General features: G+C 42.9%; 1 long non-coding RNA gene across 1 annotated transcript; it reads left to right on the top strand.

Annotated features, from left to right (window-relative positions):
* The first annotated feature begins 458 nt into the window (after positions 1 to 458).
* Positions 459 to 13,377, top strand: LOC129038585 (uncharacterized). The gene is made up of 8 exons (XR_008503179.2): positions 459 to 554; positions 5,378 to 5,555; positions 5,686 to 5,847; positions 7,108 to 7,212; positions 9,190 to 9,301; positions 10,309 to 10,465; positions 10,810 to 11,054; positions 12,915 to 13,377. It is a non-coding gene; the product is annotated as an uncharacterized LOC129038585 (long non-coding RNA).
* The last annotated feature ends 1,982 nt before the right edge of the window (positions 13,378 to 15,359 follow it).

The raw sequence follows: 15,359 nt of genomic DNA on the forward strand, positions 1-15,359 counted from the left end.
AGCTTCTTTATCTTTCCCCTCCAGGCAGAAAGTCACCTAAAATTTTCTCCTTAGATGTTTCACTGTGCTGTTTTAAAATATTTCTAGGAAAGCTCTTTTAGAAAGCTAGGATTTAAGTACTTCACAAACAAGGCAAAGTTTGCATGTGAGGGATAAACTCTGCATGCTCTAACTCATAATTACCATGATTTTATAAACCTGGCATTTCCTAACCAAGCTTTATTTTCATTTGGAGCAGTATCTGTAAGTGAATTGTTCATTAATCATGTTTGCCCACCCATATACCCACCTGTATTTTTAAAAGGTGTATTATTCCCAGATATGTGTTTATATAGACACATCACAACATTCTTCCAAGTGCTTTTTATCAGGCCATGGGACACATTTCAAATCACTCTCTAAGTTGACATCACACTTGAGCTTTATGCAGACTCTGTGGTTTCCATAGTAACAAAATCACTTAATGGTGTGAGAAACATGTGGAAGATTATAGAAAAAAGGAGAAAATCTGAATGGAACAAAAGGCAGGAGCTAAAGTCAAAATTTCTTGGAATGTAAGAAAATTTTTATTGCTGTTTTATTTATCTGAAAACATGAGTACAAACTCTCTTGATGCTACTGGGTGTAAATTGTGTCAGTAAAGGATGACCTTTAAGCATCCAAGGTCATCTTACCCCAAGCTATAGTCTTACCGATGCTTGCACTTCTCATTGTGTGTGTGTGTGTGTGTGTGTGTGTGTGTTTGAGCATATATGTACTTATGTATAGCTGTATATGTATATGCACGTGTACGCATTTGGAAGATCTGTTTTTAAAAACTGGTTTCACCATCTTAGATCCGAAATGGGTAGTAAGGTACTTTCTGAAAGACTTACCTTATTTTCTCTTTGTGTACACACAAACACCAAGGCAAGCTAAATTCTTATTTGGGTAAATAGTAAAGGTGTACTTGGAAACACCTCTCATTCATTCAGTAACTTATTCATTAGAGACATTTATTGAACATCTCTTGTGATAGACAGAGTCCTTGTACCAGACAGAGAGCTGTAAGCAGACAATTATGATAACTGTGAAGTGTTATGTGGGTAATCTATGAAAAGTTTAGCGTGTAAACTTCCTGGTCTCTTTCTTCTTCTTTTTTTTTTTTTTTCTTTTTTTTTGAGATGGAGTTTCGCTCTTGTTGCCTAGGCTGGAGTGTAATGGCTCGATCTCGGCTCACCACAACCTCCACCTCCCAGGTTCAAGTGATTCTCCTGCCTCAGCCTCCCAAGAAGCTGGGACTACAGGCACGTACCACCATGCCTGGCTAATTTTTAGTATTTTTAGTAGAGGCGGGATTTCACCGTGTTAGCCCGGATGGTCTTGATCTCCTGACCTCGTGATCTGCCCGCCTCGGCCTCCCAAAGTGCCAGGATTATAGGCGTGAGCCACCGCGCCTGGCCCCTGGTCTCTTATTAGGTCTCCCTGTGACAAAGAGCTCACATTTACCATGTTTCCAGTCCATGGGAAGCTCAACTGGCAGCTTAGGTCCCTTGCCTAATGGATTGCAAGTACTTTTGTAAAAGGGTTGGGTTGCCGGGTCTTTCACTTATTAGGTTCCAAGAATGAGGAGATGTATGTTCCTAGCCCTGTTTCTCCTACTATTCTGATTAGATGAACTGAGTAGACAAAAATAAATACAACATAATCCCAGCACTTTGGCCTCAGAGTGATGAGGAGGGCAGGATTAGCTGGGGATTTTAAGACAGTGTCTATGTTGGTGATGCCTGATTAAGCAAAACACCAACTTTCCTGGATGATGCATTACTCCCTTTGGTTTTGTTAGAAACTGGAACCAAAAGGAAGCCCTTTGCCCCAACTCTTCTCAGTGGTAGGAGTTGAGACCACTAGTATTAGAGCCAGAGAAAAAGTCCAAACACCTCCTCTAAGGCTGGCAGCCTGAGTAAATTCTGAAACCCTCCCTCAGTTCTCAACAAACAACTTGATGGTTTTTGAGGTCTTCTAAGGAGATGACTCTTCCTGGGAAGGCAAGCCCTCAATGGCCAATAGAGAGGGATTAGTTATGATGCTGCAGCCTTCAAGGTAGGTGTGCCCAAGAATACATCAAAGGCATTAGAACCGACTTTGGAACGAAGTCCTGGTAATTAACATCTCTGGCATCTTTCTCTTTGAGAAGGACTTTTGTCCCATGACAACATAATAGCACTAATAAATGTGATCTGAATGCATGGCTGAAAATGCACAAGATGGTTAGAGGTATAAGAGTGCCTGTAGTAAGTCCCCCCGTCCCTTCTATTGGGGGAAAACCTCTCTTCTTACACATTCAAGTCTATCCCTGAGCCTCTAGGACCTGGCTCTCCCAATTATTCCTTCTCTCTTATATTTTCAATTACTTTATTTTCTCTGGCTTTTTCCTTTTATGAACAAATATGTACAAATTTCCCTGAACCTTAAAAAACAAAACACACAAAAAAATAAAATCTTGCCATCAGCCCTCTCTTCTCGACCGCTTACAGTTGAATTTTTGTACCATCATTCAGGTGAAATTCCTGCTGACAGGGCAGTCACCTCCCAACTGCCAGATTCAGAGTCCTGTTTTCTGTCCTCCTCCTTGTATCTTCTGCAGCATTTGAGGCTCTGAACACCCACTCCTTTCTGATAAGCCCTCCTACTCTGGCTTCTATATCACTACTCCCTCTTAAATTTCCCTTGTAAACTCCATCTCCTGCCTGTTGCATTTCTTTGCAATTTTCTTCACAGTTTCTCCTTCTCAGCTCTCTTTTATAAGTCAATGTTTTCCAGGTCCTATCTTACTCTTGGTATTCTTCTCCTCTCTCTCACTGTGTATATTTTCCCATGTGAACTATTATCCCAGATGCAATTGTCATTTTTCTACAGGTAAAATGTGATCAAGTGTTGGTAATTTCATATGTTTCAACCTATCATAATTTCCATACCTCTGTTTCCAGCTCTGATCTGTCTCCTAAGCTTAGATCAATATTTCCAATGACCAACTGGATATTTCTGATTGGATGGCTTCCAGTCAAATGAATACAACCTAGACAAAATCCTTTTATCTCAAAACTTCTCTACCTTAAATATTCTTAGTCTCAGTTCATGGTGTCACTACCTCCTCAGTTCCTTGGGTTAAAAAACTCAGTCATTCTTGAATTCTTCTTTTTTCCACTGTAGCCAAACAGTCAAAAACCCAGAGGATTCTAGCCCATGAATATCCCCTCAGTGTTGTCTTAGGTCAGGCCATCACCACTGCTAGCCTGGGTGGTACAATGGCTCCATCCGTGGAATCCCTGCTTTGACTTGCACTCCTCTCCAGCACATCCCTTTACACTGTCCTAGGGTCTGAATGTTTGTGTCTTACAACATTCATATGTTGAAAACCTTATCCCCAATGCCATGGTATTGGGAGGTAGGGCCTTCAGGATGTGATCAGATCATAAGGATAGAGCCCTCATGAATGGAATTAGTGCCCTTTATTATAAGAGGCCCCAGGGAGCTGTTTTCCCCCTTCTACCACGTGAGGACACAGCTAGAAGTTGCTTTCTATGAACTGGGAAGTGGATCCCTACCAGACACTGAATCTGCCAGCACCTTGATCTTAGACTTTTGATTCTTCAGAACTATGGGAAATAAATTTCTGTTTGTGACCTGGTTTATGGTATTCTGTGATAGCAGCCTGAATAAACGAAGACACACTGAAATAAATGAAGACACCAGAAACATCTTTCCAAAAAGCAAACCTGACCACGGGACTGTAGGACTTATCTCAATCTATGACCTATAGCTACAGCTCAGCTCATGTCACCCTGGTACTCAAACCTTCACCGCAGTCATTCTGATGGAATGGCTTATTCTGAAACACCAGATGTTTCACAACCTTGTGCTTTCTTCTGTCTGAAGTGTTTTCCACATTCACGAAGCCTCTGAGAACCAGCTGAAAAGCCACTTCTTCTATGAAGACTTTCCCAAATCTGCCTGCCAAACTGATCTTTCTCTGACTCCCATATATTTTACCCATATTTTTGTTCTATCACTTTATGAATCAGCTGGTAGTTTATCCATTTACGCACTGGAGTTCTCTAGTAGATTAGAAGCTCAGATCATATCTCCTGTGACCAACACTTGATGCTCAAGAAATGTTTTTTAAGTAATTGAATGAGATTATTGAAAGGAACTTGGACCAAGATGAAAATTCTAGATTGAGAGGGATCAAGGAGTTTTCAGATCTAGGTTTATGTTTTTGTGTATAAGCTCATATTACTGCCATGGAAATATTCACTCTGCTTTCCATAGTTGCACAATGAGAAAATAAATAATTTACTAAATTCAGGGCATTTGATTGATAAAATACTAAGTACAAGTTGGATCTCCAAGGCAAAGTTATACTTGAGAATGTCCACATTGTCATGACATGGTATATTTCATTTGCAGTGGAATTGCACCATGTAAGAAATGTATGATGTTATGCAGTATTATTCTATAATACATTCAGAGTGGATCAATTTCTTCTTTTATTGAGGTAACTCGAGTAAGCCCCTCTTGGAACTTGAAAGGAAGCTGTTGACCAGAGAAGGTAGAAAAAAATTGAACCTTCCATTTAATGTTTTTGGTAAATAAGCAAGACACTCTCCTGAAACAGGGTTCCAGTCTAATCCTGATGTCCAGGAAGGTTGGGAGCCCAAGACTGTTGTTGGATCATTTGTCCTCAGTATGCCAGCTGTTAGTAATACCCCCCGAAGCCCTAGAGTAGAACAGAGAAAGAAAGTTGAAACCACATTCAACCCAGATTCAGTAGAAAACATTGAACATGTGGTCATCTTCTCTTGGTTGAATCGAGTTGAATATTGGGGCTGGTGTGAGCATGATGGACACACCCTACATTGCCTAGCCCATGCCTGGCACGTGGTCTACCACTCCTGACTCATGCTCGAGGCAGTACCACATTATTTGTATTTCCCTGCATATAATGCACACTTCCCTGCCTCTTTGCTTTTGTTTACATTGTTCTCTCTGCCTAGAATGTCCCCTGTCCATTTTGATGAATGAATCCCTAATGAGGATCAGTTCAGGCATCACTTCCTTGAAGCCTATCTCTGACCATTCCCTTTTCTTCCAAGCATGGGTTTAATGCTATTCATCAGTGCTACCATGTACAGTTGTGCAGCGTTTTCACTGCATAAAGTCACCCTGCTGAGGGAGTGAATTTCTGCATGCCAGCTCAAGCTGTACCATCTAGCATATGCCTTTGGGCTGGGATTGTTTTCTGTTTCACACAAAGGCAAACGAACATGCCCTGCGCACATTCCTATCACTGCTATGACCACTACAATGAACATCTGTTTATCTGTTGCCCCTCTAGATCCCTGGAAGGCCAGCTCTTGTTGGGTTCTAACAACTATGGAGAAGTAATTGCTATTCTAGGAACTTCAGATGCCTTAAGTAATTTATTTTTCTTAATTATCTTCTGAGGTTAGTCAAATTTACAGAGGAATAAACCGAAGCACCAACGGAAGAATAACGCAAAAGTCTCACAGAAGGTAAGTGTGGAGCCAGGATTCAGCCTCAGGACATCAGGCTCTGTGGCCCTCGCTAGCCACTGTACCACGCTGCCGCTAGATGAATGAAAACTTCTTGGGCCTCCACTTCCTTGTGTTTCTCCTCCTTCAGGGGAAAATGCTGTCTTTGTAACTTTCAGCGGAGACACTCCCAGACGTCAGTGTGTATCTCGTCCACATGGTGCAATCTGCCATGTTCTGAGAGCTGGTCTCCATGGATTTGGTTCTTGGCTTCCTTTTCTAGAGAGTGCCAGAGAGATTCCATATACAGAAGGTAAGCTGGAGGGCCAGGCCTTCTAGGCAAAGGTTTTGGATCTGGGGATTTGCAGAAGAAGGCAAGGCATATATGGAGTAGAGAAGAAAGGAAAAGGAGGGGAGTGATAGCAAGCAGAATGCCCAGAAGAAAAGGGTGAAGGCTCACATTTAGTCACTTGGCACCGTTAAATATGAAAGGGCTGTCTTGAAGAGGTTGGCTGGATAGGGTTAGGAGGAGAACAGCCACGTGGGTGTCTGTGAGAAAGGAAATCTAGACTTATCACACTAGTGATGGTACCTTCCCCTAACATCTCGGTTGATGAGAATGATGATGGAGAGTGTGTGAGGAGGAGGGACATGGTACCTCTCTCTTCTCCATCCTGTCCCTGAGGAAGTTCTGCTCAGAGCAAGGACTGCCAGCAAGAGAGAGTAAAGTTGGGGTGGAGGTGCTTACAGAGGGTGATATAGGATTGAGGTAATAGTGGAAGAAGGGAGGCTCTGCGGGGAGCATGGGCCAATGTGCCTTGAGGATGCAGGAGGTGTCAGGAAGGCTCAGGGATGCAGCCTGGGATTTGCCATCTAATATTCACAAGAGAAAACTCCCAAATCAGTCCCAGATTCTCGACACTGTCTCAGGTCCTCAGAAGTTCTCTAACGCATGTGTTCAACCATTCCTTTCCCCGTTCTCCACATTTCCTGGGTTGCAACAGCCTTGTTGGCTGTGGAATGAGAATGAGATGTCAGAGAAGGTCCAGCTAGCCTTAGGTTGAACTAAGCAGCTTCAAATAAAGAATGCCTCTGTAGTGGGTGTGAGGCCAGGCCACTGGCCCAAGCATTTGGTGGTCAGGAATTCAGACTCTTCCTCTCACACTGACTCAGCCTGTGCCTTTGGGTGACTTGGTTTCTCAGGACTTTACATAGGGATAATGATACTCCCTACTTTGTGAGGGGGTGTTAATTAAAGTTAGCAAACTGCGTGACAATGCTGGGATGAAAGGGGTTAAAAACAGAGTGTAAATGTGAGGCACAGTAAGTTGTGTCACTTACCATATGTGTTGTGATTAGAATCGATATAGACAGATAAAATTCGTCTTAGAACATACGCTCTGTAGAGAATGGATCTCATTTTAGAATGGTGTTGGAAGTCACCTTGGTCCCCAAACTAAAGTCAAGAGAAAAATGTGGATTTGCTTGGAATGTGTGTTCGTGGGCTGACGCTTCTCCCTATAGTCTTGTAAACAGTGAAGAAAGCTGATTTTCAAATGTCACATGTTCCAAGTTTTCCTTCAGAGACTTCATACCTTTGCTATTCAATCCTCACTCCTCACCGACAGAGATCTTGATGACAGGAAACACATCCCCGGTGAGCACAGCTTGATGGCAGGTAAGGGATAAGGGGTGACTTGGAGAACCAAACCTGAACACTTTTCCCCCTCTCCATGAGTGGCCTTTCTTGAGAGACTAAAAAATGTGAGCTTCCTTATTCCAGCTCTCAAAGGCTGGCCGCCAGCCTTTCCTCCTGGCCCCGGACACCGTTCCATGACCCTGGAGCTCCTCGGGACAAGAAGTCACAAATGATGTGGCTGAGACAGAGCCGTGATTTCAGAGTGCTGCTCTCCTCTCTTTGTTTCACCAGTGCTGGCTGAGATCCTAGAGCAGTTTCTGCTGAATTGATCAAAATGTTGTCATTTGTGAGGCTAATTTTTGGAAATGGAAATCAGTTTCTCTTGGAGAAACTAGAATGCCTGATAGGCCCCAGGGGAAGGCTGCAACCATCACATCACTGTGTGCTGGAGACTTCTGCAGGGTTATGCGTGATGACGTGCTTGCCTCTATGTCTTGAGGTATAAAGAAATTAAATAGTTAAGAAAAAAATGTCAGACTGAGAAACCCTGAAGAGCTTTAGATTCTCTCAGGTCTATCAAGTTAGGCAACAACTGGGCCATCAGATCAGGGAATTCATGCATTCATTCAAGAGCCGTATTGATTTATTGAGCAATTTCTGTGTGCCAAGCGTGTTCTGAGTGTTGATACAGCAGTGGACACATCAGACAAAAATTCCTATCCTTGTGGATAGCGTTCTATTGGAGAGACATCCAAAGCAGAGGGAAACACTTATAGCATCACTACTTGAATGATTAATTCTGTTTCCAGCTGTCCTGCAGCTGTCTGGGATTTGGACCTTGGTCTAATCCCAATCCTACTGCATCCCTTTCTCTACAAATTAGGAGCAGTGACATTGTCTAAAATGAGGACTAGTTGTCGCCACTGACTTTAGCTTAGAAGTAGGAGTGATAGTCATAATATTAGCAACTGGTATAATACAAGTGCTGACCAATCCGAATGGGCACCTGTAGTTCCTGCTAGCATTAAACCTTTAGATCCGAGGGTCTTGAGAGAAGGATTGAGGTAGCTGAGATGGTGAAAGATTCAGAGTGGGGGTACTTGGGGGCCCTGGCTATTTACAAAATGGTACAGAAGTATTTCAATACTTTAAACATAGCCTGGCTATACCAGACAATACCAGATGAATAGCAATCCACTGTTGTTTTTTTATTTCTTTTTTTTTTTTTGATGGAGTCTCACTCTGTCACCCAGGCTGGAGTGCAGTGGCATGATCTCGACTCACTGTGACCTCTGCCTCCCTGGTTCAAGCAATTCTGCTGCCTCAGACTTCTGAATATCTGGGATTACAGGCACGTGCCACCATGCCTGGCTAATATTTGTATTTTTAGTAGATACGGGGTTTTACTGTGTTGGTCAGGCCGGTCTCGAACTCCTGACCTCGTGATCTGCCCTCCTCAGCCTCCCAAAGTGCTGAGATTACAGGCATGAGCCACCGTGTCTGGCCTTGTAATCCATTCTTGAAAGAATCTAGAGAAAAGGACATACCCATATGATGTCTTGGTCAATATGCTCACTGATAAAAGATACAGCAACCAGCAGAGGACCTACTACCAATTTAATATTTTGAACCTGGATTAGAATTCACAGCTACTGAGTCTCCACAACCTTATAAAGTGACTTTGAAAACAAGATGGCCTTTAAAATTGTCATAAATGGCTGCCAGGTGCAGCAGGGCTGTGAGGGGCACCCAGCCGCTGTAAAAATAAATAGTCTTTATTGAAAAGAATGCAACAGCCCTGGAATATGCTTTGATGTGGCGATGGGTTTTTTTGGATCTCTTCTTGCCTGATCATTACTTAGTTTACACAGGACTTGGCCGGGGAGGAAGCCACACCCCTTTGACAGGTAGACAGGAAGCACTATTGGCAGGGAGCAGCTGCGAAGCAATCCTAGTTGCCGTCATTGGGGTGCTGGCATAGTACTGGTCCTGCAGGTTTCTAACTTGTCATCCTAGCTGGCAACGTCTCCTGGTTTTTATGGAAGGCTTAATTGGAGAGTGTCTGATGCCTGAAGGACTTTGCTGGTTGACAACCTTGAAAATGGTGAAAGAAAGAAATTGAAACCAGGTAAGCTGTTCCTTGTGCATTCTTCCCTCCCTCACAGGTGGAGCCTGGCAAAAAAAAAAAAAAAAAAAAAACAACAAAAAAAAACCTGTTCAATGAGATGCACAGTAAATGCAAGGATGGCTGCAATGAATAGAGGCTGCCCAGAGAATGAATAGAGGCTGCAATGAATAGAGGCTGCCCAGAGAGTTACCTACCCACTTAACAGTCTCATCAAATTTGCTAACAAATTTGCCTGGTGAAAGAAAGATGTCAATGTCAATCGCTCATGCCCCTTTCAAAGGGAAATGTCCCATGTGGCCCCTGTTGGGTGCTCACTTTTGTATTACATGACCAGTGGTGGCCAGAAGACCTCAGGGAAGGTAATAGTTCACAGACTTGCCAGAGTCCTGTGACATGGCACCCAGAGAGCTGGGCCAATCTAGCTTTGCCTTTTGTGTATGTGTCCCTGGACTATTGAGAGTCAAGGAGGGGGATACGTGGGTGCTGTGGCTGACAGTCGTTGGGTGGAATCAGAGTAGGGGTGCTTGAGGCATTCATGGCTGTGTTGGTCAGATGGTGTGGAGATTGTAGGGAAAAACACAGGTGCCATTGCGGAGTAACTGCTTCATTGCTTCATTCATTCATTCAGCCATTATTCATGAACACCTACTATGTGTCAGGCACTCTGCTGGCTACAGGGGATACAGCAGCGAACAAAGTAGACAAAAATCCAAGGCCTCATGGAGCTGACATTTTAGTGGAGGAGACAAAATAACAAAGAAAAGTAAGAAATATATATCACGTAGTGATAAATCCTTGGGGCAAATTAGAAGTAATGTAGAAAAAAATGGAGGGAGAATAGATGAAACAAGAGTGGTAAAACTTAGACAACTGATTGGTGATGGATAGATAGGGGTTCATTTTACTATTTTTGAGTATACTTAAAATTTCTCATAATAAAAAATTTAAGTAAGAATGCAGGGAAGTTGGATAAGAGATGTTACAGTAGTGTGAGCTTACAATTTTAGATCTCACTGAGTGGGAAGGCCTCACTCAGCTGACCTGTGAACAAAGACCTACATGAAGTGATAAGCAGATATCTGGGACGAGCATTCCAGGCACAGAGAACAGCATGTGCAAAACCCCAGAGACAAGAGTATTCCTGGAGTGTGAAAGGACTACAAGGTGAGCAGCATGGCCAGGGCAGGGTGGCTGAGGAGGAGGCAGTAGATGGGGCAGTGCAGGGGCGGGAGGATCACACAGGGCCTGTGAGTCATGGGGGGGATTTTGTCTTTTACTCTGGGTGAGATGGGGGGCCACCAGAGCATTCTGAACAGAGGAATGACACGATCTGACATGGGTTTTGGCAGTTCTTGGAGCTTTGGGAGTGAAGGTCCGCTAATCCCTACGTATGGGGTCCACTGAGCATCCCTGAAGGCAGGTGCTTTTAAGCTTCTGTTATAGCTTCTGTTCTTAGATGAAGCAAAGGAGCCCATTTATTTTTTTGTTTCTCCATGTAACCCCACAAGAAATCACGTTTGTTCGAGATAGCTTCAGTGAGACTCTATCAAATTGAAACAAACCACAGGAACAGACGCTTTTTCTCATTGCATGGCTGCCACTCTTGGAGAGCAGGAAAGGTGTGCAGTAGGAGCACCTGAGCTGCTCTTCACCACAGCTCAGGAGGGGAGAGGAGGACTCTGAGGCTCAGGAGGAGAGGGGAGGACTCCATGGCTCAGGAAGAGTGGGAAGAATACCACAAAGTCTGTGCAAGGTGAGATCTGTCTCTGATTTCATAGGTCTTCTACTGGTCTAAGGCTCTTTATTTTTAAGAAACTTTAAGACAAAAAAGTACACTTGAACCAAAAGCAAATTTAGGTGTATATATATTTAAATCTCACATTATGAGAAATAATAAAACACAAAGACATTCCCTGTGCTCCTCAAATAGTAAAATCTGAACCACTACCTGGAAGTTAAGGGGCATAAATAACCGAGTGGAGGTGGCCTTAAGGAGAAGCACTTTAATGAGTATTCTCTGCTGTATTTGATCATTCAACCAGGCTTCTTCCATGAGGATCTTATTTTCCCTGGCATTTATCACATCAGTAAGGTAGAGGAGCTCCTATATGAAAATAGCTCCTAGCGCCAAGTCTGTCTAAGGCCTCCCGGCCCTTCAGTCCCTGAAGCTAGCTTCTCTCCTCACTGCCATCTAAACCTCAAAAAGTCAACCCTCTCATTAGGCCTTGCCCACAAATACCTCCATCAAAGCTAGGACTCACACAGGAAAATGTGCTGCAGGAGCCCATGTGACTTCCTCACATAAGAATGTGACAAAACCAGTTTCCAGAGAGCTCGCATGCTCTGACTAATGAATGAGCAAGTATGAGCCGGGTAGCTTCTTCTCATATTATTTTGCCTGTGGAATCCTTTTGTACTCAAGATGCCTGAGCCAAATTCTACATTTATTTTCCATGTAAAGGTTTTACTGAGAAAGGAAAATTTTTTAAAGATTTTGTCTAAATCCATTGTGTTCTTTTGCCTTGTGGTAGGAAGAAACATCGCAGCCTTAGGGCTAATTAGCGTTTATGTAGTGTTCATACAGATTGCTCTATATTCCCCTCATATTTATAGTCTGTCATCATTTTACATCTATAAACTACCTTTCCTCCATTAAATTTAATAATCTTGTTTTACAGAAAATGGCAGAGCAGGTGGAGAAGGTGGTCAAATGCCTTAGCATGGATCATATGGTTGTGGTGAAAGAGTTAGAATGCACACTACTCAGTGCTGATGTACACAGAGAAGCAATGCTCCTGGGCTGGGGCCCACCCCAAACCAGCATAATTAAACCCTTTTACAGTTGTTATCCAAGCAACCTGACATGGTTTCTGTACTTGGATCAACATTGAGTCCTTCTCCAGAACATGATAGAAACATAAGGCAGAAGAAGCCTTTAGCATACTCATGGAGGGCAATTTGTATTTCTTTTCTTTGATTCAACTTGAACACCTGACTGAGGGAGGCAAAATTCCAAGATCAGCCCTGGCAGTTAGGGCTCCTCTGTTGCAAAGGCTCTTGTGTAGCAAGGACATTAGTTCTTCTAGGCCATGATGGTACTATTTAGAAGGGCCCTGGGAGGGAGATTATTCTCCTGATTTTGCAACAAACCCATCTTCAGGAAAAAATGACCTAGGTATTGAGGCAATTCTGGCTCCAATGTAACTTTGCTGCTATCTTTCTTTCTGTCTTAAGTTGGCAAATCAGAATAATCTCAGTGTATTACTATGAGCAGGGAAACAATGAAAACTATAAGCCTATTCACAGCTGCCCAAACCTATCCTGAGAAGCAAAATGGTTCTCAAAATACGATCAGCTAATGACACGTTTTATACATACCTGCCACTTTATTAATGTGCTGAAAGCCAAATTGATTTGTTCTGGTTCTTCATCAAGGTTACCCAAAGCCTGAACCTGGTGTTTTTCACTGGGTGTGATTCTTCAGTTAAAAACAATGATGGACATTTTTCTTCCTTAGGGGACTGTTATGATCATTTTACTTCTTTTGTTAGCTGTTGTAACAAATAGACCAGTTTTTCATGGTTAACATAATAGAACTTTATTTCTTCCTCAGTTTTTACATGGCAAATGGCATTTCCCTGGGTGATCCTGAGACCCAGACTTCTTCTGTCTTACCTACCATCCCTTGGATCTTACATTATCTGCATCAAGTGGGCAGAATGGAAAGAGAATAGGAAGTTCCGATCTAGAAGGCACATTTCTGCACATATTCCAATGGTGAGAACAAGCCACATGGCCACACTTAGAAGCAAACAAAGCTGGGAAACATGGTCTCTGGCTGGGCAGCCAGTTATCAGCAGTAACTGTCTTCAGATGCTTCTCAACCTACAATGTGGCTCTGTCCCAATAAATCCATTGTAAGTTAAAAATATCATAAATTGAAACGCATTTTCTACACCTAACCTACCAAACAACATAGCTTAGGCTAGCCTACCTCAAACATGCTCAGAATACTTATATTAGCATTCAATTGGGCAAAATCATCAAACACGAAGCCTATTTTATGATAAAGTGTTGAATATCTCATGTGATTTATTGAATGCTGTACCGCAAGTGAAAAACAGAATGGCTGTATGGGCACTTGAAGTATGGTGTCTACTGAATCTGTATTGCTTTTGCATTATTGTAAAGTTGTAAAATTGGAAGTTGAACCATTGTAAGCTGAGGACCCTCTGTATTAGGAAAGGGGGAGTAAAACTGTTGGTAAATATCTAGCAATCTCTGTCCCATTTCCTTTGGTAATGAAAGTAATGAATGTTGATTATTTTCTGTGGTCCTTTAAACCCTAGTGCCACTTTAGAAGGTGCCCAAATTTCACCTTCTGCTCCTTACACAAAATCTTCAAGTGTCTGGGAAAGTCGTAGAGCAAGGGACTATGCTGCATGCCTATTGCATGTGGGTTCAGGCATGTCAGGGCCTGTCCAAAGGCTGGAAGGAAATCTGTTTGCATGAGATCCTAATGAGCTTCAAGGAGAGACAGTGGGTGGCTGAGCTGGGAATGAAGATAGGAACCCTTTGCTTTCCATGTGATACAGGAAATAGAAAATATTTAGGCAGATAGTGAGGGCAAAAGAGTCCTTAGGAGAACTTCCCTTCTAACAAAAGCAGCCCCAGAAATAATTTTTTTTTCTAACAAAGAGCAGCCTGAAAGATCGAGCTGCAAGCATAAACAACGAAGCTGAGAGTTTGCACCAGGGAACGCCAGCAACTGCGCCAATAGAAAAGGGCTACCTGGGGGGCCAGGCATGTCCACCATGGAAGCTCCATCTTCCCTTTTTTGTTAGCATGTGTACAGTGGGCAACATGGTGCAGCTCAGGCTGAAAACCCGCCTGCATAATAAAAGACTGGGGTGGAGACGGCCAGAGATCCGCACTCTACGCAAATGGCATACCTGGTCCTAACCAGTTTTTCGCATTCTATGTAGATCAGACACCACCTCCCCACCAGCTCATGTATAAAACTCCCTGCATTTCACTACAGATAGGCAATTCATTTTTCTGGGACCGCTCTCTGAGCAAAGAGCTATTCTCTTTCTTTCGCCTATTAAACTTCTGTTCTTAACCTCACTCTTTGTGTGTCTGCGTCCTTGGTCTCCTTGGCTGTGAGACAACAAACCTCGGATGTCACCCTAGACAACGAGGCCACTTCACATGCAGAGACTTGGATGGGGAAGGACCCACTATGAGGGAAGAAGAAGGGCTGAAACTTTTAGGTCTGTAGATTCTGCAGAAAGCATGGGCTGGCTGTATGGGATCAGAATGTTGGGATGTAATTAAGGACAGCACTATTGGGTGTTCTTGCTATTGAGAATCAAACCTTCTACACAGGCTTCTGTCTACACATGACTTTATTCTACTGCTTTCATCAAAGTAACTTTATTATTCCAGGCAACTCTCGCCAGAGAGAAAGAAGTTACAGATAACTTCATTGACCTTAGCAGGACTACCTGAAAGACCTATCTACTCTTTAAGATAAAACATCAAATGACATTTTACATCCTAAGACTCTTGAAACCTCTTGCCTCAAAATCCTGCCTTGTTTTTTTTTCCAGCAATCCTAAATTATAATATCATGATCCTTGCTCAAACCTAACCATACGCCTGCATTGAAAGACCTACCTAAAACTAGATCTTACAATCTTAATAAACATGCCTTCTCAGCCCTCTCCTCTCAAGTTGCTTCCAAGACTCTGGGGAACAGTATTTTTCTTTACTCCCGTAAGCAATAAACTTAGCTTTGACTTATCAACAGGTTGCTTTGGTGATAGTTTGCACAGCCAGCATTCCACAATATCTCCTAGTCTGGAGGACATGTGCTATGTTCCAATGGTAAGGGAAACTAAAAAGATAAGAATTTTACTCAAATGAAAAAGTGGTTCCATTGGCAGCTCCAAGCCACTGACTGGGCTCAACTGTCTCACACTTTGGAATAATAAAGTCCTTTAAGCACTAGTGGAAGAAGGACTCCACTTCTAGACTGTGATTCATAGAAACCCAA

Source organism: Pongo pygmaeus, chromosome 5 (genome assembly GCF_028885625.2).
Source record: "Pongo pygmaeus isolate AG05252 chromosome 5, NHGRI_mPonPyg2-v2.0_pri, whole genome shotgun sequence".
Lineage (NCBI taxonomy): Eukaryota > Metazoa > Chordata > Mammalia > Primates > Hominidae > Pongo > Pongo pygmaeus.